The following is a 22,779-nucleotide window of genomic DNA, read 5'->3' on the forward strand; positions in this document are numbered from 1 at the left end:
GAGTATGCGCATATGCAGCATGTGACCCCACAGGATTAAGATCAACTTCTGTGAGGTTGCATGTGCATACACTCAACAGGAAGGAGTTATTCACAGATTTGTATGAAGAATGAGGCTACATATGGTTCACTCACTAAATGATCAGTATAACTTATCTTATACCTTTTTCTAAGCTCCTTTTACATTTAAAAACTACTTCAATGAACATTGTACAGAGTACAATAAATCAGAGCAACCAAAATAATTTGGCATTTACTAATATGACTTTGATATCTAATGACTTTTATAAATGACGATATCATCATTGCACTTTTTTTTTTTTTTTTTACTTTCCTACTATTACCTATGAGTGCAATGTTCGTATTTTCTTTTTGCATGTTTGTCTGTCAACAGAGATGAATACAGAGGCCCATGAACATTTCCATCCCACAAGATACTCCAGTCTCCTGAGGTTTCACAGTGTCTATGTTGTGATCATTTCTGAAGCCTTCTCAGTGAGACTGTCGCACAATGTGAAATTGTTTAAATTATTTATAACTTTAAACAATCTTGTCTCATACACGACCACTGTAAACCTATAGGAGTATTATCTTTTGCACAGTAAGACTTTTCTTCAGAAAAGCTATTATGATAACATTTATATCTATTTTTCTTCAGGTGCAATGGTTATTTTAAAATATATAGTCATTTATTTAGTTTTTTTATTTAACTGGCAATTACCAGTGGTATCAAGGAGAACTTAATTTATTTCCTTCTAATTAGTAAAAGCAAAGGGATCTGGAATATTAATGCTAACATTCAATGCAACTGTCCAAAAGGGACTCAGTACATGAAAAAAAAAGAAAAGCTGAACATTACCTTAATGATTGTGCTCCTTGTTATCACTGAGAGGATTAAAACTGTAAAAAAACAAATGTAAAGCTTTCTATTCAGCATGATGGTATTCTCATTAGTCATGTCCATCTTCCGTGAAAGGTCCTCGTAAACTCCATAATGAACACTATGTTAAAAATGTTTCAAGTTTAAAGAGTCACACATGAATTGGTGCAAACATATATACTATGGGGATAGAGGCGAATGTGGTCATGATTAAAATGAAGTAAATGTGATTAGTGACATTCTCTGGCTAGCAGCATTTTTATTTTCCGTAGGAGTAAATCTGTGTAATAACCTATTGTGTTAAAGCACTTTGTTAGCTGTGATTCTGCCTGCCAAAGACACAATAAATAGAACATTTTAAGCGTGTTTTATCCATTGTTTATTTACAAGTACTTGATAAATCTTATTTGGAGCAGCAAATTTGCTTCCTATACATATTTACATTTTTCACAGAAACGGTTTGACCGATTTGCCTTTTTTTGAATCATGACCCTATTAGAAAGCAATTTGGGCATGACTACAAGAGTCTCCACCTCTATTGATTATGAACATGTCAAGGGACATTCATTCTTTGTCCATGCTGTCTCCTATGATAGTGCTCTTATTGATTAAGTGGTGAAGTTTTCTTGCTACGAATAAACAGTTACCTATTTTACAGTTAAATCAAGTCAATGTTTTCTTGCTGCAGATTCATTTCAATCAGCGTGAGAGGGGAGCCATGAGCAATGTTCCTGACCTTGACAAGCTGGTGTTATCATGATCAAGTCCTGTGCTTTGATTTCAACCAGTGGCCAGCAGCTTTGTATAATCAAAAAGAGGGAGGGTATTTTTAGAACTATCGTAAAAGGTAAGTGCACTTACATTTTCTATTTTCTATATAATAACATAAGTTTGGATGTGTAACCATCAGTGCACTACAGTAGCCATGCATAGGTCATGTATTAGCATTTAAAGACTTGACAGGTTCATATGTTATTTTTACTAGTATAATATGAAGTGGTTGGAACATTTCTATGTCAGATGAACAAGTGAAGCCCCATACACACTATCAGTTTTCCTGCTGGTTTTCTCTTCAGGTTTATCAAAACCATGTAGTACAAGGACCTGCCTGATTGCATTCAAATTGAAACGCTTAAGGTTTGACCTCATATTAGATGGTTTTGGTAAACCTGAAGAGAAAACCAGCAGGAAAACTGATAGTGTGTATGGGGCTTTAGTCATTCTGCAGCTCTTTTATGGGAAATATGTACTGGGAGCAATAAAGAATCTTCCATTACTAACTTCCTACTGAAAATACTAACTGCCTGGCTGTCGTTGGCTTCACAATGTTCAGATACTCTATAACTAGAATAAGTGTGCATATCAGAAATGTCACAGTGAAATAATTCTAATTTGCATATTGCATCGTTATAATTCAGGGAATCTGAATGTACTGAACTGACTGGATCTTTAAAGCTTCCTTTTCACGGTGGAAAGATTCTAGAAAAATTTCACATCTTCACAGTTGAATAGCAGATAGGGCTAGAACACTTACAACATGCAAATTTGGAGATTAAGGCCTGGTTCACACCTATGCAGATTGCAGTTTGGATATTCCAGTTGTATTTTGCATGTCTCAATTCACATTTTTGATCAATTGAAGTCTATGGATCCAAAGTCCAGAAAAAAGTCCCTGGTCCTTTCCATAAAATGAACAGATGTGAACTACATCCATAGGAAACCATGTTAAATGGACTGAAGTGTGTTTCTGCAAAACTGAAAACGCACTAAAAAATACATAGGTGTGAACCAGGTCTTAGATAAATGCAAAACAACTGTATATTTATTTATTCAAGGTACTTATATAGTACTGTCAATTTACGCAGCACTTTATATATACCGTGTTCAGCATAAATGAGTACACCCCAACAGATTTGTCAGAAAACCTTTACCTTTCAGAATCAACATTTTCTATGGGACACTATACTACAAAATACTCCCACAAATGCGGTCCATTGATTGCAAACAAGATTTGTTAATTTGCACACACAAAAAAAAGTATTTTTCTCTAACAAATTCATTCAAGGCCATATTTCAAAAATGAGTACACCCCAATGGAAGTCTTAAGAGCAAATCTACAAATTCAACTACAAGTGAGTCTAATTATTCATTAAACAGGTGTCCTGCAGATGGTTGATTATAAAATAGAATTACTTAACAAAGAATGCCCCTTCCCATTTGATGCTGTCAGCAATGGCACCACCAAGAAGAGAAATGTCCCAAGGCCTGAGAAAGAAAATAATTTCTTTATGCAAGAAAGGTAAAGGCTACAAGAAGATCAGCAAAGCTTTACTTATCAGTCAGAATACTGTAGTAAAAGTGATACAACAATTTAACAAAGATAGCACTGCAACCATCTCACCGAGACGTCCAGGCCATCCACGGAAGTTAACACCTCGATAGGAGCGTTTTCTGATGAGAAGGGTTGAAAAAAATTGCCATGCAAGTTCACTGCAGTTAGCTAAAGAAGTAGAAAGCCAAACTGGGGTGATTGTTTTCTGCGAGACAATACGGAGTACACCGCAGAGGAATGGCATGCATGGGTGTTGTCCATGAAGGAAGCCTCTCATAAAGCCCATGCCTAAAAAAGCCTGCCCAGAATTTGCCAGGGCCCATGCTGAAAAAGAAGAAAATGACTGGGACTCTGTACTCTAGAATGATGAGACCAAGATAAATGTTTATTTGGAACTGATGGCTTCAAAAGTGTATGGCATCGCACAGTTGAGGAGTACAAAGAAAAGTGCATGGTTCCTACAGTGAAACATGGTGGTGGCAGTGTCCTTCTGTGGGGCTGCATGAGTGTTGCTGGCGTCAGGGAGCTGCATTTTATTGACGGTATCATGAATTTACTAGACATGTGCACACTGAAATTTCGTTTTCGTCCGAAAAATAAATTTATTTAGTTACTCCCGAAATTAGTTTTTATTTATTTAGTTTTTCGTTAAAAAAAAGCATTAGTCCGAAAATCCAAATTAATTAAGGTCGAATCTGTCATTGAAGGCTTATGGTGTCTGTCGAATGTTCTAAAAATATTTGACGGAATCTTAAAACAAAAAAAGAAATATTTGACGGAATCTTAAAAAAAAAAAAAGAATATTCGATAGAATCTTTAAAAAAAATATATTTGACGGAGCAATGTCATTTCTGAAGGAAAAAAAGTAATTTAAAAATCACTCGCGGCTATAATGAATTGTCGGCTCCTGGCAATTCAGAGAGAATTCCTTCATAAAAAAACAAAAAACAAACGGTGTGTGTGTGTTTTTTTACAATTCTTTACACTTCCTTAGTGAAATGGTAGGGGTACAATGTACCCCATTACCAATTTACATAGGGGGCCAGGATCTGGGGGTCCCCTTTGTTAAAGGGGTTTCCAGATTCTGATAAGCCCCCCGCCCACATACCCCCACAACCACCGGGCAAGGTTTGTGGAGATGAGGCCCTTGGACATCCTCCCCATGTTGAGGGCATGTGGTCTGGTACGGTTCAGGAGGGGGGGCGCTCTCTCGTCCCCCCCTTTTCTGAGGCCAGCCAGGTTGCATGCTCGGATAAGGGGTCTGGTGTGGATTTTTGGGGGAACTCCACGCCATTTTTTTTCACTTGGGGTGGAGTTCCCCTTAAAATCCACACCAGACCTGAAGGGTCTCGAATGGATATTTGGGGGAACCCCACGTCATTTTTAAAAAAAATTGATGGCGGGGTTTCCCTTAATATCCATACCTGAAGGGCCTGGTAATTGAATTTGGGGGGACCCCCACGCTTTTTTTTTTTTTTTTTTATGAATGAATTCTCTCTGAATTGCCGGGAGCCGACAATTCATTATAGCCGCAAGTGATTTTTAAATTACCTTTTTTCCTTCAGAAATTACACTTTGTGCAGAGACAGTTCTAAGTACGGGAAACATGCGCTATTTCACAGGCATACTTTACACCCCCTAGGTACGAAATTTTATGGAATATTTCACTTTTATTGTTTCACTTTAAGCATTATTAAATTCACTGCTCCCGAAAAAACGTTAGTTTTTAAAACTTTTTTTGCATTGATACATGTCCCCTGGGGCAGGACCCAGGTCCCCAAACACTTTTTAGGACAATAACTTGCATATTAGCCTTTAAAATTAGCACTTTAGATTTCAAACTTTCAAGTCACCATAGAGTTTAACAGGGTTCTAAAGTTCACAGGAACCTTTGGTGTGTTTGCAGGTTCTGGTGTGTTCGGCTCATCCCTAATGACTAATTATATTTATATTTATTAATTATTTTTACTAGTCAACCAACATTAGAATTTTTCTATAGCCTATGGGCAGAGCATTTCACCATAAATGTCCACCTGCTGCGATCGTATGTTTTTAGCTACTTTGTTGAATCTTCATGTCTCTCTATGTCAAATCTTTTCTCTCTATGTCGAATCTTTTCTCTCTATGTCGACTCTTCTTCATGTCTCTATAATGTCGAATCTTTTCTCTCAATGTCAAATCTTTTCTCTTTATGTAGAATAATATTGGACTAATAGAGTTAAGGTTAGGCACATTCGACCTCAACGAAAACGAAAATAAAGCATTTGTTTATGACGGATCTTTCGTTTTTCGTTTTCTGTGCTTTCATTATCATTTGTTAAAACGATAAAGAAAATACCTGAAATTCGGACGAAAATGCATTCGGATGAAAACAAATGCACATGTCTAGAATTTACAGATGTACTGTTCTATATTGAAAGAGAAGATGCAACCATTACTCCATGCCCTTGGTCGTCGTGCACTTTTTCAACAAGACAATGATCCAAAACACACATCTAAGGCCACTGTTGCATTTCTGAAGAGGAACAGGGTGAAAGTGATTCAGTGGCCAAGTATGTCTCCTGATTCGAACTAAATTGAACAGCTATGGGGAATTCTGAAACGACAAGTTGAGAATCACTCTTCATCCAGCATCCAGGCTCTAAACAAGGTCATTCTTGAAGAATAGAAAAAGATAGATGTAGCAATATGTCGTCAACTTGATCATTCCATGCCTAGAAGACTTAGTGCTGTCCTTACAAATCATGGAGGTCATACAAAATACTAGATGTTTTTGAGTAAAACTGAAGATTTTGTAATCTAAGTTACATTGTTAACCTTACTTTCATGTAACAAAACTAAACAACTGTTGTATAAAACTCGTTGTGTAAAATGTTTTAAATTTTTTCTTGTGTTCATTAAAATATTGATTAAAATCTTACTTACTCATTTATGCTGAACACTGTATATTATACATTCACAACAGTCCCTGCCCCCAATGAGTATACAATCTAAGATCCCTATGTCACATTCATACATACATACACATAGCGCCAATTAACCTTCCCTGATGTTTTTGGAGTGTGGGAGAAAACCAGAGTACCCAACGGAAATTTGCACTTTCAGGGAGAACATGCAAACTTGATACATATAGTGCTGTGGTTGAGATTCAAACCAATGACCCTAGTGCTATTTGAATTATTTGGTTAAGTCCCAAACATTATCCATTGAACTAAATGCATGATATCATAATTTCGAGAGAATGCTGATATGATATGCCCTACATAGTGTCTATCTTAGCCTAGTGGTCAGCTTAGCTTTTGCTTTTTCTGTGAAGACATCTGGCAGAACCACAAACCTGACTTTAGTTTCGTTTTTATTTCATTTTTTATTGAAATCCATTGATTTGAAAACTTGTAGGTGACACTTGTTACACCCTCCCCCCAGTGTTTGCATCATTGTTTTCTCTGGTATCGCATTACAAAGTGGAGTACTATCAATTGTGAACATATTAAAAAGAGGAATTACATTTTTTTTCAATTGGTTTAGACATACAGGGATAAAGAGAGGTTCACATAGAAAATTATTTTTTATTTGCTACAGTATATTCATGTGTTAAAATTATGCAATAATGTAGAGCTGTAAAAAATTGTCAACTTCTACAGTAGAAGCACAATTTTTTTTGTATAATAAATCACATTTAAAAATGCAATGTGTAATGCTTCTTGGTAGCTCACATCATTGACCTGTTGCTTATTTAATTTATGAAAGTTAAATTCCTGAAAGTTCATTGATCTTTGAATGTCATACTAAAACATTTCAGCACGATCCATACGACAGTTCAGAATGCATTTGAAGCAAATAACACATCTAATGATATTGTAAACTTAATTTCCTAATTATCTCTTCCAGATTTGGTGGAACTAATGATTCATTGTATATATTATGGCAATTCTGCTAGTTGCAAAGTGCATTATGGTAAAGCTTCTCATATGCCTAGGTGATATTTGGGCTTTGAAGCTATAAGGATGTTGATGAGTATTAGGAATAAGTAATTTCTCTGTGTATACAGCTTCTTAGCAGCATATAGATCTTTCTAGCTGTATATATATGTAGGTTTAGAAACTAAGGTACAACTGTAAAACTCCTATGTGGGATGATTTTTCCGTACCTTTTGACATGACTTGAGTGCTCCTGCTTGGCAGTGGAGAAAAAAGGGAAGTACACATGGCTGGATGAGAGGGCACCCAACTGTTATCAATCTATCATAAAAAATGCATTGTTTGGCTAGTAGGACTGACTCATTAGTGTGGACAACAAATATTTTATTTTCATTCATGAAGTATCCTGGATTTTAAGCCTCAGGAGCATGCATTCTTCATGTGGTACATATGTAAAACATAGGGACCTGTTTGATATGCACGGAATGAGCAGTTTAATAAATCAATTACCAGACATTTGTGTCTTCTTTTTTTTTCATTTAGCCCAGCGAAAAAGTTGAACCCAGTTAAATGAATAAAAAACCTGACAGCTCATGTCAGAGCCACTGTACTCACAATGCAGACTTTTTTCGGTCATGCGCCTTCAACAGAACTGGGCTGAATGATGGATGGTTTCTATTGAACCGGCCAATGCTGGCCAACATTCAGCACATGTACAGTATACTATGCTTAACAGTGTATTTTTGGAGCTCCATGTATACTGGCTAGTGTTCATATAACAAGCAAGCTGTCAAATGTTTTTTTGGACATCTTTCTCTTGAAACACTGTGCTCATTTCAACAGACATATAGGATATTATCAACACAGCAGGAGTCACACCTAATCTTGGAATCTGTTTAAGCTTATACCAAGCCTATATGCCTAGTGTTTCAATCTAGCAGTTATTTTAACCTCATTCACTAAAAACATTACAAAAATCAATTAACTGGATCAACCAATATTTGTAGATATTTGTGATCTATGTGGATGTTTAAGTCTATGTGGAATTTTCTGTAATTGTGATTTTTCAGTTGAATGCACACAAATACCTATAGTGGATCCTTTATTGTTATATAACTTTGCTGTCCAAAGTGCTAATTAGATAATAACAGCAACTTGGTTTTGTAATATGTTTTTTGGCAAACAGTTGAACTACTTCAGCCCCAGAAGATTTGACTGCCCAATGACCGGGCCATACTTTTGTGATTCGGCACTGTGTCTCTTTAACTGACAATTGTGCAGTCGTGCGACGTTGCACCCAGACAAAATTGACATCCTTCTTTTCCTACAAATAGAGCTTTCTTTTGGTGGTATTTGATCACCTCTGTGGTTTTTATTTTGTATTTCTTGTGCTATAAACAAAAAAAGAGAGACCATTTTGAAAAAAAACTATATTTTTTACTTTTTCCTATAATAAATATTCCCCAAAAATATATAAAAAAAACTAACTTTTTCCTCAATTTAGGCCGATATGTATTCTTCTACATATTTTTGGTAAAAAAAATCACAATAAGCATATATTAATTGGTTTTCGCAAAAGTTATAGCATCTACAAAATAGGGGATAGATTTATGACATTATTTTATTTATTTTTTTATTAGTAATGGCGGCGATCTGCAATTTTTTTTAACTGCGACATTATGGCTGACACATCGGACACTTTTGTTGCTATTTTGCGATCATTGTCATTTATACAGCGATCAGTGCTATAAAAATGCACTGATTTCTGTGTAAATGACACTGGCAGGGAAATTGTTAAACACTAGGGGACGATGAAGGGGTTAAGTGTGTCCTAAGGAGTGATTCTAACTGTGGGGGATGGGCTACAAGTGACACAACAGTGATCACTGCTCCCGATGACCGTTCTGCAGCTCCGTGACACGATTACGGGCACCTGGCGGACGTCGAGTCCGCGAGACCCGTGGTCACACTCATGGAGCACACGGAGGGCACGCGTGCACCCACAATTTAAATGGGACGTACAGGTACGTCCCTTTGCACAGCCGTGCCATTCTGCCAACGTATATCGTCGTGCAGCGGCCGGCAAGCAGTTAAATTGTGATTTTTTTTTCTCAAGTGTATAATACATTTGATTCTTTTCCACCTGCCCCAGAATCTCTTTAAAAAGATCAAAAGGCTAGTGGGTCATGATGGATTGGGCATATTTATGCTTTAAGAAAACAGCAATAGGTTTATGGTGTCTATTTTGCACTTTGTTATGCTCCATACAGCTAACTTTTAAAGTATATGCTGGGTTAATAACACAGCAAAATGTGTTATGAGCACTCATGTACATTGAAATAGCTTTTTTAACAGTAGTGCTAATGTAAAAAATATGATACATAAAGTATTGGTTATAACAGCCATTTAGGTTCCGTAAATTGTTTGTTCTATGTATAGGTGATTTGTCTGTCATTGATGCATCTGGTCAGTACAGACACATTGCTTACTGCAAATTCTCTGTACATTACCCATAACTATACCTTTATACATAGGCATACTCTCTTCCTAGATGGTGCATGCTGGGAGAAGCTTACAGTAGCCAACTATGGACAGAATTTGTTTTTCAATTTTAAAAAAGGTGTTAGGTAGTATTAGCCAGCAGTCAGGGAAGAAACTTCACTTGAAATAGGTCTTCTGGATTTTGTACAGGAAATTAGGCTGATTTAGAAAAAGGAAAGGGAAATCTTCACACAACAAATAGCGTAAATTTTCACTACGATTATACAATCATACAATTATGTGAAAAACTCATATTTGTTATTTTTTCTGCACAAGACTGGATAATTGAAGTGAATATTCACAAACGTTATTGCATGAAGATTTTCGATTCCTTAAGTAAAATAGCCCAATATTCTCACCTACTGGCTTCTTACTGCAATAAAAGAGACTTTGCTATTACAGGAAAAGCTGTGGAATTCTTTAGAATGTATCATTCTAAGCTGTTGTAATATATTGTTTGTAGAGTCAAGGAAAATGACACCATTGCAACCCTATAGATGTTTCCTTCATACTGTATGTTAAAATTATTCATTAGATTCTTCATGGAAAAAAAATCTTTAAAGCGGAGGTTCCGTCGATTTTTTTAAAAAAAAGCCAGCAGCTACAAATACGGCAGCTGCTGACTTTTAAAAAATGGACACTTACCTCTACAGCGCGCCCACGATGTCAGCAACTGAGGCTGAGCAATCGCTCGGTCCTCGGCTGCTTCCTCTGCCATCCTCGGTGAGGGAATTAGGCAGTGAAGCCTTGCGGCTTCACTGCCCGATTTCCTACTGCTCATGCGCGAGGAACGCAGAGCGCAGTCACTGGTCCCCGCTCTCTCCTGGGAACAGTGGGGGCCAGTGGGGGGTGATGTAACAAGGCTCGATTCTTTGCGGGAGTCAGAACCCGGAAGTGGGTGCAAATACCTGTCTCAGACAGGTATCTGCACCCCCACCCCCTGAAAGGTGCCAAATGTGACACCGGAGGGGGGGAAGGATCCAAAAAGCAGAGGTTCACTTTTTGTGTGACCCTCCGCTTTAATCATTTAACCCCCCTGGCGGTATTCCTGAGTCTGGCTCGTGGTAGAATTTCAGAACCAAGAGCCAGCCAGACTCGGGATCGCCTCGCAGCATCCACAGGCATGGTTTACTTACCTTGTCCCTGGATCCTGCAATGCCTCTCCGCTGTGTGATCGAGCTGTCTCCATGCTCGATTCCCTGTCTGCCGCCGTGCTCCATTCCCTGCGATGTTACGACGCACGGGGGCGGAGAACGGCGCCAAATTCAAAAAAGTAAATAAACACAATACATACAGTATACTGTAATCTTATAGATTACAGTACTGTATGTAAAAAATACACACACCCTTTAACCTTAGTGGTCTGCCCAGTGTCCTGCATGCACTTTTGTATAATAAAAACTGTTCTTTCTGCCTGAAAACTGTAGATTGTCCATAGCAACCAAAAACTGTCCCTTTATGTCAAAAGTGGTTTTAGACCAGCTAGAAAACAGCGTAAATAAATTATAATCACTTGCAGAATTGAGCGATATCGATTTGTGGGGAAATTCGTCATAAAAAATTAAAAGTAATGACAGCGACAATTCTGCAACAGAGCACATTGTTTATTATTTAACTACATTTCTTTCTTATAATTATATTATTATATGTTATAATTATTTATAGTTATTTATTATATTATAATTTATGATTTGGTTTTCAAACTTTATCATACCCTGGATGTCTACTAGACTCTTGTTTGGATAGATTTAAGTGAGTTTTTCCAAAGAATTACAGGCCTACAATGTAAAACGCCAAATTTCCTTGCAAAATAATGGTACCGCTTTCAGCACCTAAAATCTGAAATTAATCATACCACCAGGGAGGTTAATAAGCTTCATCACATAATCCTGCTACCAGGACTCCCCCAATACATATTTCACTTGATGGGCTTAATGGAAGAAATATGCTGAAGCTTGCCAGCTAATTAAAGTTTTGCTTCTGAAAACATCATTGTTGTGTGGATTTGTGGATTATTTCAAGTCATTTCAAATATATTATTTTAATTTAGTATTTATTACTCCTTATTGACAATTGATTCATATCACCTTCTATAGAGTAACTAGGTTCAACCAGCCTTCAAAATAAAAAAAAACATATATTTTTTTTTAGTGAGTAAATTATTCAATAAGTTATTAAACAATGACATGAAAAACATTTCTGTTGTTTGAAGACCATATCATTAGTCCTTTGTGTGTCTTTATATGAGCTAAGCCTGCTGAATTCCTTTATTAGGGGCACCAAACCATATTTAGAAGTGTTTCCTCTGCCATGCAAACTGTATCTTACATAGTAATACCTAGTCATTTAGCAAAAATATGTACTCATTAAAAGAGAAATATGACTAGAAGAGGTCATTAGCAAACAATAGTAAAATGTAAAAATACATTTCAAAATACTTATTTAATAGAAAGCATAAAACACGCCATTCTGAAAGCTCTGACATTTACACACATTCAAATTTTAGAAATCTAGGACAACTTACTTTGGCTTGTGCAGAATGAAAGTGATGTGCTTATTAGTTACCTGACAGCAAACAGGGAATATTGAACTACTCTGCCTATTTGAAAATGTTGTTATTTATCATATGTTAGGGAGTGAGATAGTGCTAGAGAAAAAGAGGACCTATTAAATTGCATAAAATTGTTACACGATGTTAAGTGAAAAATATGGTTCTGATGATACAACCAAGTAGATGATATTTATGTACGTTGATGAAATGTGTACATTTGTACTGGTGCTAAATAAGGGGTGTCATCTTCCCTGTGCCCATGTAAATCTAAGATTGCTGGCATTTTTCAGTTTTTTTTTTACCACTGAAAACTATAAAATTTTACTTACCATCATGATGAGCAGAACCCCAAGATTTGCTTGTTGGGTGAATGATTCGACCTGAGCATGAGTTTGGGAAGAACATTGGCTGTTCAGTCACTTCGTGCAACACATGAATTTGAAGGGTGGTCGACAAAGCGAATGCCCTGCAATGCACTGCGTGTTGCACAGTGCATTTTGCCCCCTGATGGGGCAAAGCTTTGCCCCATCAGGGTGCAGTATAAGCTGGTTGTTAAGAAGTGGGGCAGGGAAGCCAATCACGGCATCCTTAACAAACGATGAGTCAATAGCTGTCAATAGGTTTCCCCCCTGACAGATAAATACAAAGAAAATGGCGGTTAAAAAAAAAGACAAGAAAAAACATTGTGGGGGTCTTTCGGGTCTGGGATAGATATTAAGGGGAACCCCATGCAAAAATTTGAAAAAAAAATTGAAAAACAATCTTTACAAGACTTACCCTTATCCAGCAGGCAGCCTCGCAGGTTAGTTAGTCAGTTAGTCAGTCAGGTTGAAAAAAGACACAAGTCCATCCAGTTCAACCACAAAAAATAAAAAAACAAAATAAAAAACACAGTCAAATCCTATACACCCAACTCCATACCCACAGTTGTTCCAGAGGAAGGCAAAAAACCCCAGCAGAGCATGATCCAATTTGCTACAGCAGGGGAAAAATTCCTTCCTGATCCCCCGAGAGGCAATCGGATTTACCCTGGATCAACTTTACCTACAAATCTTAGTACTCAGTTATATTCTGTACATTTAGGAAAGAATCCAGGCCTTTCCTAAAGCAATCTACTGAGCTGGCCAGAACCACCTCTGGAGGGAGTCTGTTCCACATTTTCACAGCTCTTACTGTGAAAAAACCTTTCCGTATTTGGAGGTGAAATCTCTTTTCCTCTAGACGTAAAGAGTGCCCCCTTGTCCTCAGTGTTGACCGTAAAGTGAATAACTCAACACCAAGTTCACTGTATGGACCTCTTATATATTTGTACATGTTGATCATATCCCCCCTTATTCTCCTCTTCTCAAGAGTGAATAAATTCAGTTCCTCTAATCTTTCCTCATAGCTGAGCTCCTCCATGCCTCTTATCAGTTTGGTTGCCCTTCTCTGCACTTTCTCCAGTTCTCCGATGTCCTTTTTGAGAACTGGTGCCCAAAACTGAACTGCATATTCCAGATGAGGTCTTACTAATGATTTGTACGGGGGCAAAATTATATCTCGGTCTCTGGAGTCCATACCTCTCTTAATACAAGAAAGGACTTTGCTCGCTTTGGAAACCGCAGCTTGGCATTGCATGCCATTATTGAGCTTATGATCAACTAAAACCCCCAGATCCTTCTCCACTACAGATCCCCCCAGTTGTACTCCCCCTAGTATGTATGATGCATGCATATTCTTAGCCCCCAAGTGCATAACTTTACATTTATCTACATTAAACCTCATCTGCCACTTAGTCGCCCAATTAGACAGAGCACTGAGGTCGGCTTGTAAATTGGAGACATCCTGCAAGGACGTTATTCCACTGCATAGCTTGGTGTCATCTGCAAATCCTGTAGACCTTACCTTACACATGAGCTGTGTGCGGAACTGTATCGAACGCTTTTGCAAAATCCAAATATATCACGTCCACAGCCACGCCTCTGTCCAGGGTTTTACTTACCTCTTCATAAAAGGAAATCAGGTTAGGAAAGGGGGAAAAGTGAACGCTCCCCTTCTGAACATACCAGGCCACATGCCCTAAACATGGGAGAGTGGGTGCTTTGGGGAGAGGGGGCTCTGCCCCTACCTCTACCCATTCCCCAAAAAAGTTTCAAAAAGTAATAAAACCACACACATTTTTAGTCAATTCCTTCATTAAAAAATAAAAAACAGTGTCCCCCGATGTAAATCTAGAGTCAATTATGCGGAATGCCGCACACGGAAAATCAAAAACAAAAATGCTCCTGTCATCTATGAAGCCTGCTACTGCCGCCTATGCAATAGCAGGCTAAGCGGTTTGACAGTTCTTATATAGGTAAGGGGCAGAGTGACCTGGCTACATCACCTAGTGGCATTGCCCCTTCTTACGTCATTGTCACAGCATGCACCGGTCCGTGATGTCCCAAAGGGGGCTGGTGCCACCAGGTGAAGTAGCCTTGCAGGCAAGCCTACTTAGGTGGCGGGAGGGTTTTTTATTTTTCAGGTTCCGTGGGAAGCGTGATTGACAATAGATTTATATCAGGGCACTCAGTTTTTTTATTTTTTAATAAAGGAGTTGTGCTTTTATTACTTTTGACACTTTTTTTGGAAATGTACAAAACTTTCAAACATAGCAAGCGTTCGGAAACAGAAAAACGAACCCCATTGAACTCTATAGCCTCGTACACACGATTAGTCCATCCGATGAGAACGGTCTAAAGGACCGTTGTCATAGGTTAACCGCTGAAGCTGACTGATGGTCCGTCGTGCCTGCACACCATCAGTTAAAAAAACGATCATTTCAGAACGCAGTGACGTAAAACACAACGACGTGCTGAAAAAAACAAAGTTCAATGCTTCCAAGCATGTGTCGACTTGATTCTGAGCAAGCGTGGATTTTTAACCGATGGTTGTGCCTATTAACGATCGTTTTTTTTCCCATCGGTTAGGAATCCATAGGTTAAATTTAAAGAAAGTTGGCTTTTTTTTAACCTATGGTTAAATAACCTATGGGGCCCACACACGATCGATTTGGACCAATGAAATTGGTCCATCAGACCGTTGTCCTCTGGTTAACCTATCGTGTGTACGAGGCCTATGAGACCTGAATTGGAAAAATCAAAAGTGCCCATTTTGAAGGCGTATATGCAAGTAATTGGGCATACAATGGTTATGGGTGTTTAGGTACTGCCCTGGGGGACATGTATCAATGAAAAATAGTTTGTAAAATAACATCATTTTTACATGAGCAGTGATTTACTGATGACTAAAGTGAAACCATCAACATAACAATAAAAATGAACATTTCCTTTAAATATGTGCCTGAGGGGTCTGCCTGTAAAGTGGCACATCTCTACCATGTATAGAACATGCTGCAACAATTATGACATTTAAAAAAGACAAAAAATAAATACATTTTTCCTTCAAGCTTTCTTTTTTTTATAAACAACGGATTGGGGAGCCAATCGGTATGATGAGGCTACAATGTAGTGCACTCAGAACAAGATGATTTTTTGAATAAATTCTGGTGTCTCTTTTGTAGACTTTGGTCAGGAGTAACAGGTGCAGAAAAATTGGGTTTTGGGTGTTGGCGGTGCCTTAAAATTGCAATTTGATGCCCCACTCAAACAGGTGCAGAAAAATTGGTATTTGGGTGTCGGTGGAGACTTCTCACAATAACACTAAAGAGATACTCTTGAGGTACTTCTGATGAAAGCAAGGATTGGCCTTGCTGTCAAAAATTGCAATGATATGCACCTGTCAAACTGGTCCTTCAGTGTTAATTGTGCCCATGAAACCTACAACAAAAAAGAATTCCAGATGAAATCAACAACCACAAAGCTAGGCAGCCTAGACAGTCTTTCAGAGATTTGAGATCCAGAAAGCACTCAATCAGAGACATCGGCATCAGGACTGATCAGGACTGATTCCTTTTTATAAATGTCAGCCAGTCCACAGAGTCTATGGACAGACGTGCTCTCTTATCTGTCACAAAAATCTCTGGCAGCACTGAATGCCCATTCAGAAAGCACACTGGATGCAGGGCAGCTCAGCAGCTCTATTGCATACTGGGCAAGTTCTGGCCGGTGGTCTATTCACATGACCCAGTAACCCAGTGGATCGTGAGCTGGAAAGCTCTCCATATCTATTTTTACCCCTAGATGATATCCCACCATATGATGAAGACGTGGTCGATGGGATATGGAAGCTGATAGCCCTGGGTCCGAAGACTAAAATAATTTTGAAATGCATCACTGAGGCTGCCCCCTCCTCCACTGTTCTGACCAACAGAAGTCTCAAAACTATGCTTTCCACCAGACTGTAATCTACCAAGGTTGAGAAAGGTGTTACATAGACTCCTCTTTAAGGTTTCCTCAAGAGATTTAATTTTGTAACAAGGGTCAAGGAGGGCTGCCAACCAATAGTGAACCTTCTCCTTGATGCCACGTATTCTCGGGTCCTTTTGCAAGCTTTGAAGAATGAGAGAGCCCATGCACCGCAAGTTTTCAGAGGCATGATAAGCAGAGGATTACCATATCTGGAACTGACAAATACTTCTCCTAAGTGGATTCTGGAGGTGGAAAACCATCTGTGAAGGGTTGACATATGTCTTGCTCTGCTCTGATGCCTCCAAAGCTGCCAGAATCATCCTCCTCTTTCCCCCATCCTTCTCCTTCCTCACCTCTTGTGTGTTCTGTGGCATAGGAAGAATGGTGTCTGCATATAGTGGGCCTTGAGAGGAAAGGGAGTCCTCCTCTTCCTCTGGCTACTCTGCCTCGAGTGCACTGTCCATAATGCCATACTCCAGCAGGTAGACAACAGGGATTGTGCCATAGATGCATGCATTGTCACGGCTAACCATCCTTGTAGAACGCTAAAACGGTATTACATTGCATGCATCATTTATCAGCAGCCATTGGATTGGGAAAAAAAGCAGAGCCGGCCTGAGCCTGTTGTTGTGATATACTCACAATGGTTACAGACTCTTCTGGCCTGCTTTAGCAGATCTTTCAACCCTGGGTACCTATTTAAAAAATACTGCACCACCATATTGAGGACATGTGCCAGGCATGGTGCATGTGTCAACTTTCCCTGTCTAAGGTTAAACAGGAGATTTGTGCCATTATCGCACATCACCATTCCTAGCTCCAGAATCTCTGCTCCAGTGTGGCTCCTGTCCCCTTGACAGACCAGCTAAAGCACTGCATGGCCTAACTCATTAAATAGCCCCTTAAACGCTTAGGGAGTACTTGTGGTTCATTGGGAGGAGTTGGAGGATGGGGTGGAGCTGAAAAATCTTGTATCATCACCACTAGCTGCATGGAGATGTGGTGGCACAACAAGTTGCAGCACTGGACCCTGCCTTGCATCCTTCCGAGTTGCAAGCGCAGTTAGCCAGTGTGCTGTGAACTAAATATATTGGGCCAAATCCACAAAGCAGATGCGCCGACTTAACTCGAGATTTCTAATTTTACACCGCGCGTATCTTTGCGCCCGATCCTCAAAACGAAAAATCCTGTTTTTCCGTCCTACCTAAAATAATTACTCCGGCGCATCCTCTGACGCAAATTACGCTAGTCACGCCACTTTATTTGATAGGCAAAGATGCAAATGAGGGAGATAGGGCGATCCTCAAAATTAAGTGTGTGCGCCGTAGATTACGCCCTGTGCGCCATAGATAACGCCCTGTACGCACCTGTTAGTTTTCTGGAGCAAAATTAGACTTTATAAAAGCAGCCCTAATTTTACACCAGCCCTGTAAAGGTCTGCTGAAGCAACACCATTGAGGAAGAGCTGCCAACACTTCTTTGCTGGACTTCATTGTGACTGCCAAAATGCCCGGGCCATCCATGATTATAACGGCACTCGCAACTTTACAGGCGCAGAGAAGGAGGAGGGCACAGAGGAGGAGGAGGAGGGCACAGGAGAGGGTATACCGCCCACGCCAAGATCTCTTTGGCATGACTGCGTCTGAGGTCTTTGGCAACTTCAGATTTAACCAGGAAGCCATCCTGGAATTAACCAGGATCCTGCAGGATGATCTGAACACCCCAACCCAACGATCCCATGCCCTGCCAGCTCACATTAAAGTTATGGCCACCCTGCATTTTCTTGCCACTGGGTCTTTTCAAAGAACATGTGGAGGTCTGGCTGGGATGGTACAGTCCTCGATGAGCAGGTGTGTGCACCAGGTTGTCCCTGCAATACTGAGACGCATGGGCAGTCAATTTGAAAAGCCCACCCAGGAGGACCAGCGAATGAAGAGCATGGCCGACTTTTATCAGATTGCCCGATTCCCACGGACCATCGGGGCCATTGACTGTACCCATGTGGCACTACAGCCCCCCCATGATACAGAGCACCTGTTCAGGAATCGCAAAAACTGGCATTCCATAAATGTGCAGGTAATCGTAGATGCCCATGGCCTCATCTGGCATGTCTGTGCCAAATTTCCGGGTTCGTGCCATGACAGCTACATCTTCAGGCAGACCAACATATCACGTGAATTGGAGCAGAACGTGTATGGAGACAGCTGGCTGGTTGGTGAGTGACATGGGTGTCAGGTATGACTGTCCCCCCCCATGATGCAGACATCACAAGGGGCACATGCATGACTAATATCCTCCTGTCTTTTCCCTTCCAGGTGACTCTGGATATGCCCTGGGACCTCACATGATGACCCCCTTCAGGAACCCCCAAACCCCAGGAGAGCAACGCTACAACGAGGCTCATATTCGCACCCGGGCAGTAGTGGAGCGCACATTTGGGCTGCTGAAGTCCCGCTTCAGATGCCTGGACAAGACTGGGGGTACACTGTTGTATTCCCCAGACTTTGTGTGCCAAATAATAGGGGCTTGTTGTATTCTTCACAACTTTGCAATGAGAAGGGGACTGGAGATTAACTTACGTGCTGACCTGACCCCCCACCCAGGCAATCCCCCCTAGCCCACTCTACCCGGTCTACTGAGGGCACAGTAGCCAGGAGACGCCTCGCAGAAGGCATCTTTTCACAGTAAATGGCCATAAATCATGTCACAATGATATTATTTGTTTTCACTGCAAACGCACATGAATTATGTCACAATGATATTATTTGTTTTTACTGCAAACGCACATGAATTATGTGACAATGAGAATGTTGCTTTGCACAGTAAACGCACATGAATAATGACACATTGAGAATGTTTTTGTCTCTAGAAACGCACATGATTCATGTCACAATGAGAATGCATGAATGCACACCACTGTGGTCCCTAGCACAGACACATCACATGCACATCGAATTGGATTACATCCAAGTACCCCCCCCCCCCTTTGGTACTTGGGAGCAGTAACGCCACGCCACGGCTCCAATTATGTCACTGTGCATTCATACACCATTCAGGAACCTAGGATCACTTCTCCCTGGTCCTGGGGATCCCTTCTCCACCAAAACTGAGGGTGACACCCTTATTTTGTCAGGAATGCCACCCCCCCACATTCACACATCATTCACACACATAAACCAAATCATAAGTACAGTATAATAAACAAAATTATAAAACCAAAAAAAAAGTACCCCTGGTATTTAAGTCCGGCGGCGAGTGCTCCGTCTGGGCTGCCCACGGGCACGACCACGGGCACGGCCACGGGCACCTGGAGGATCTTCACGGGGGGGAGCAGGGGAGGGAGTATCTTCATTGGGGGGGGAGCAGGGGAGGGAGTATCTTCATGGGGGGGGAGCAGGGGAGGGAGGAGCCTCCCCTGGTGTCTGACCTCCGGCTGGCCTGCCCTCCAAGGCCACTGCTATCCTGTTCAGGCAGACAGTGATGGCAGCCATATTGGCCTGGCCAGCCCGGGTGTTGTCCTGCACAGCCCGGGTGTTGTCCTGCACAGCCCGGGTGAGGGCAGTCACCTCCTGGCCCACGCCTGTTGTGGCGGTATGCAGGGACCACAAACAGGTGATGACACCCAATGAATTGGTGGCCACATCACTGAGTGACTCCCTCATTACATCCAGGCTGTGCTCCATCTTGGCCAAAGTTTTTTTGATGTCACCCAGACTGCGGGTCTGCTGGGCATTGTCCCTCAGCAGACTGGCCGGCAGATGCTCAGACCCCCCCCTGGTCTCCTGGGTCGCCATCCTGCCTGCCCCTGAGGCTTGTGGCCAGGTAGGAGGGGATAGAGTGACCCTTGTGGGTTGCGGCATGTTGTGGGAGGAGTGGGAGGGGCTACCCCTGATGGTGGCCTGACTGGTGCCAGCCTCTGGGGTAGCCTCTGGGGTAGCCTCTGGGGTAGCCTCTGGGGGAGCCTCTGGGGTAGCCTCTGGGGGAGCCTCAAGGGGAGCCTCAAGGCTAGCCTCAAGGGTATCGTCAAATGTCATGAGATCAGTGGCAATAATGATTTCCCGGCCAATCTGGAGATCTTCTTCCTCCTCCCCTCATCCTCCTCCCCCTCATCCTCCTCCCCCTCAGCCTCCTCATGAGGGGAGGTTTGGCCACTCCCCTCCCCTGGGGACTCCTCAACAGCCTCCTGTCTTTGGGGTGGTGCAGCAGCCTGGCCTGATGGCCCAGCAATCTCCTGGTCATCTGTGGAAGACACCAAACAATCACAGGTTTGAGGATCCACACACTTGGCACATGTTCCCTTCCCCCACCCACACATGCTAATCACCAAATAGAAAAACAAAAACCTTACCTGGCCTCACAGGAACATCAGACTGATAACCAGGCAGGCCCACCACCTGCTCTGGCTCGAAACACCGGGCCACTGCCCATTCCTCCTCAGTCAGCCGGATGGGGCATGGTCCCCCTCCTCCAGTGCCCCTCCTATGCGCAGTGAGCTTGGCCACCTTATTGCGGACCACGCTCCTCAGATCATTGATCTTTTTCTTAATGCCAGCGGGGGTCCTCATCTCCCCTCCCCCCGCCGCATTTATGTGATCTGTAATTTTTGCATATATCCTCTTCCTTTGGGCCGGGGAGGTGTTCCGGCTATCAGGCCCATGTAAATATCTTCCATATTGGATGATATACCTGGCAAGGATTTGCTTTTCAACATGGGAAAAATTCAGCTTCCTGCGTTTGGGAGCCATCACAAACACCACACAGCAACAAGAAAACAAACAGGACAAACACACAAAAATACACACCAAACAAATACACAAAAATACACACACAAGCAGACAGCTACTACAAATTCAAATACAAACACACAAAAACCAAACACAAAATCCAAGCAGAAAAAAAAAAATATAAACTTAGCAGAAACAATCAAACAAAAAATACACTTATCACAAACAAACAACAACTACTATCTACTACTCCTCCAACACTTCTCTATCACACACAACTTACCAACAAACACTGACAAACTAAGAGCAGAAGCAAATTGCTCATGGAAGGGAACACAGGGAAATACTTTTGCAAATGAAGTGTGTTTGAATGGAGCTAGTTAAGCACAGGGCGATCCTCAAACTAAGTACACTTGGCCTTTTACCTATCTCACTGATTGCGCCAAGCAAAGTTCTGCACATCCGCAGTGAGCAGCAGATTCCTGCGCGCATGCGCAGTACGGCCGGACCTTCATTTGCATGGGGTCACGGCTCATTACAATGAAGCACGCCCACTTCCTTCCCACTTGCCATAACCCCGCCTTACGCCTCTGAATTTAGGTTACGGCAGGCGCAATTTTGTGCGCAAATGCGCTGTGGATACGGCACTTACGACACCAACTTAGGGCGCCGTAACTTAAATGACATAAGTTTTTAAAAACTTATTTTGCGCCGCTGGCTGTGGATTTGGCCCATTGTCCCTAACCATGCTTACTGGATCACATGTCAGAAGTAACGTAGCCCTTGCAGCTGACTTCCTTACCTGCCGTTGTGGTAAATCACATTTTGAAAATTCACAGAAGCGGCAAGGGTTGTAAAGCCATCAGCTTTGACAAGTTTGAATTTAGATGAGTGGCAGTGACTGTATTTATTTATTATGCTACAGCAGATGGGGCAGAGACATTTGCCTGCTATAGTCTACAGCTGGTGGCGTGCTATTGGCAGATGTGCCGCAAGGACCTGGGACACCCTGCACTATACCATCATTCCTGTCAGTGGAGGCTGCTGAGAGGTCATGAGGTATAGCAGGAGTAGACCAGAAAAATGAGGAGTGAGAAGAAGCAGAATTGTGTCCCGTTTGTGTGGCTTTCAGGTGCTCTTGCCAACAGGTGATGGTAGGTTAAATGCCTTGGTTAGCATGTTGTAATGGCTGTTGTTTTTGCCATGCTTGATGTGCTTGAGGCAAAGTTTGCAAATTGCAACAGTGCATTCAGGTGCACATGTGCTAAAAAAGGTCCACAGCTAGGCAGTGGCAAGTGGGTCCGTAGATAACAGCTTCACAATTTGGTGGAATAGGGTGGTTACTTTTTACTCTTTCATGATGGCTGCCTTTTTGGGGTTGTGCCGCACTTTCCTCCTCTGCTCAATCTGGCACAGAAGTCTCGTCAGTGACCTCATCATCATCATCATCCACTCCATCCTCATTATCACTGGAGACAACTTGGCAATACACTGCGACTGGGAG

The 22,779-nt window shown here is 41.4% G+C and overlaps 1 protein-coding gene across 1 annotated transcript in view; it reads left to right on the top strand.

Annotated features, from left to right (window-relative positions):
• Positions 1 to 22,779, top strand: part of LINGO2 (leucine rich repeat and Ig domain containing 2) — a 2,187,995-nt gene that overhangs the window by 1,343,477 nt on the left and 821,739 nt on the right. Inside the window, exon 7 of the mRNA XM_040358558.1 lies at positions 1,568 to 1,726. The gene's annotated coding sequence lies outside the window, so the exon portion shown is untranslated. The remainder of the gene's footprint in view (positions 1 to 1,567; positions 1,727 to 22,779) is intronic.

Source organism: Rana temporaria, chromosome 1 (assembly GCF_905171775.1).
Source record: "Rana temporaria chromosome 1, aRanTem1.1, whole genome shotgun sequence".
Taxonomy (NCBI): domain Eukaryota; kingdom Metazoa; phylum Chordata; class Amphibia; order Anura; family Ranidae; genus Rana; species Rana temporaria.